Below are 3168 nucleotides of genomic sequence, written 5' to 3' on the forward strand. Positions count from 1 at the left end.
GCTGTTGCCCATTTGTGCATTCTGACCGCTCGCCCTCTTCCAAGTCAGAACTTGGGCATTTGGTGTTGCTCTGCTCTAGGTAAGTTCGTCGTCGACATGTCGGGAACGCCTGGTTCCGCACAAGAGTTTCTTCGAGGCCATCTATCTAGGCTCTAGGGTGAGCATGGCCATCGCTCAACGGTGCGGCGCCTTTGAGCCAGGCGAGGAGGCAGGGGCCTTCTTTGACGATGGATCTGGATGGGTGTGTCTTTCTTCAAGCCCAGGTTTTGGCAACGGCGTGCCTTGCATCATCGTCGGTGCACTCTGCTGACCAGGACTTCGCTTTCGCCTTGATTTTCGGCGTGCAAGAGGATAGTGGCATCTCCAAGCTATATGCTTTACGCCAATCTTTCTGACTAGCTTGTTGTATGTGCATTGTGAGCTGTTCCCTGGCGCCTCTGTATCTTTGCTGTATGTTTTATTTTTCTTTAGTTGGTGTTTGGTGTTGTTTGGAGTTGTAATCCTGGCCGGTTGATGGCTTTGTTAATTCAAAGCCGGGCTCCTCTTGAGCCTTCGTTCTAAAAAAAAATGATGTAAAGTAAGAAAGATTATAGAAATTTCTAGAGTACCAATATTTTATTTTTGACAATTGTCACGTTTTTTATCCCTTTTTCATGGTCCAATATGTCTTACAAGGTACAATAGATTCAAGATAAGTTGACACTATAGTTGGTATTAAAATATCATGTCGTACAATTATCATCGAGAAACACAAAAATGACATGAATATAAGCTATTTGAGTTGATATCTTCACCACAATGCACTTGGTACCATATGGTGTACACCAAATGCTCCAACCAATTTGTGTCCAATAGCAGGTTTTGCATGAAATTAAACATAAAAAATGTAGTTAAGATATCCTACAGTATATTATTTATGATGTTCATTGGAGAGAGACTACCAGCCAATCTGAACTCGTCACAACTGATCAGATTGATTTATACATTTGTGATGCACACCATGGTTTGTTGTTTGGCCCAATCTCAGTAGAAATAACGAGGATATTTATGGTGTTAGCAATGTATATTTCAAGATAGCATCTGTAGAGGAGATTAACCAAAACATGGTAATAAAACATAAGTAGAGTTCTATTCACCAAATTGAAAGCAATATCCCTAGTACCTATCATAATTAATTTCAACCATCTTGGATATGGTATTGAAGGAGAGCAACCAAGTTTCCAAGTGGATATGATATGATATTCTATATGAGATAGATATATCTTGGTACCTCTGGATTCAAAAGCTCAAGAAATGCATCACACTATGCTAGTCAAAGAACGCTAGCTGATTCTATTCGTGCATGCCTGTTTCCTATTAATTTAGTGGTACTGTTTGCGAGTGTGTAATTGCAATAGGCGTAGGGATGAGTTGGATCATTGATTGAGTAATTTTAATTTTTTGTTTAATCTCATCCAGAGCACAAAGGAGATCAAATTAGAGTCACAATTCAATTGTTTTGCAAATAATAATGCACTAAAAAGATTCATTTTTGTGTGTCATGACTGATTACTCCTTTCCTCCATTTTTAAAGAGTTTCATTGGATGCCCAATATCTCAATCAAAAGATGAGGGTTAGAATAAACATAATATATATTGTTCAATGGAAAAGAGGAGAAAGATCCTCTAGCTACATAAGGGGCGGATGTAGCCAAGACGGTAATTTGATATTTTTTGGGCGGACCAAACCAAGGATAAGATCTAGGTATTGTTTAGTGGTAGCCATGATTTCAGCTTTGCTGCAACAACTTGTAGAGGCATTTATTATGATTTTCATGTCCTTAGGTATGGGCCTTATATTTCACAGTAACCATTTCCAGTCATCATAGACTAGGTATTATTTACTTGGAAGAGACAATATTCCATACTAAATAATATCGGCCCATAACCATGAGTTGAAATGCATTAGATCTTGTATCACTTATCAACGAGGCCTAACCTTTACTATTCCACATAAAAAATCATTTCTCTTTCAGTATTATGAAACGCCAATGCTCGAATAAAGGAAAATAGAGTATAATAGAAAATTAAACAAAGCGGTCGACCCAAACATAGTTGATCAACCAAAATGGAAATACGCTATAGCATCTCCTTGCCAAGAAGAATATACGGGTTTCCCCGCAAAAAGAAGAAGAAGAAGAATATACTGGTTCAATTCCCATCATTTACCTCTTAAAGCATCGATATGAATCTTTTTATTTTTAATTCAGTTAATGGCTGGATTTATTATATTGATGCTTTTATCAACCTTTGGTGATGCACTTCATAGATCATACGTAGTGGATCGTATTTATTTCCCCTCCCTTTGTCCACATCCCTTTAGTTTTTTTTTGACTGGATTCATTACATCCCTTTAGTTTTGCGTCACATCCTAGAATTTATTTTTTTAGCTATCAAACATAACAAACAATACCCCACCCAAGAAGTGTTGAGGGTAGTAAGACTAATTTAGATGATACATTCTTCTTCTTACTTCCCGTTCTTGGTTTAGGAAAGGTGAGCACTAAGAATTGTAGCACTAAAGTATGAGCCCCTGGACTAGCGATTGCTTCTCCAGAAGCCTCACACTAGACGCTACGGTGTTGAAGTATGTGACTCATGGTGCTCCTACCTATTGAGCTTTGTATTTTATTGACATATTTAGTAATAAACTTTTAGATATATTGGATAATACCTCCTCTCATCCATATTACTTGTTGTTGGTTAAGTACAATATTATACTGGGAGTAGTAAATTCCAAAAGAAAAAAAAACATAATAGTATATTGATTTGCTTAGTAGAGTACTTGGACCCCTTCTCCTGGGTTGTATGCTTGGCCGGCTAAGCAAGAGGCATGACCTCGCTTTAAGTTAATTTCGAGAGGAGTTGGGTTTCAGTTTGTTTTTTCTTCACGTAGTTCTTGTAGCCAAAGCTTCTATACATCGACTCTCTAATTCATCCAATTTAGCTGGAGGTAAGTCGTCTGAAAATAGAAATTAGGTTCAATTGATTTCTCGAGCGAAGGAAGGAGGCAATGGCACGCAACACCGAGGCCCCGGACGGCGGCGCCGAGGCGAGTGAAGTGAGGTCCGAGGATGCCGGCAAGGCCTCGACCAGGAACGAGCCACAGTTGGCGGCAGCCAACATAAA

Source organism: Triticum dicoccoides, chromosome 7A, assembly GCF_002162155.2.
Source record: "Triticum dicoccoides isolate Atlit2015 ecotype Zavitan chromosome 7A, WEW_v2.0, whole genome shotgun sequence".
In the NCBI taxonomy this organism is placed as follows: domain Eukaryota; kingdom Viridiplantae; phylum Streptophyta; class Magnoliopsida; order Poales; family Poaceae; genus Triticum; species Triticum dicoccoides.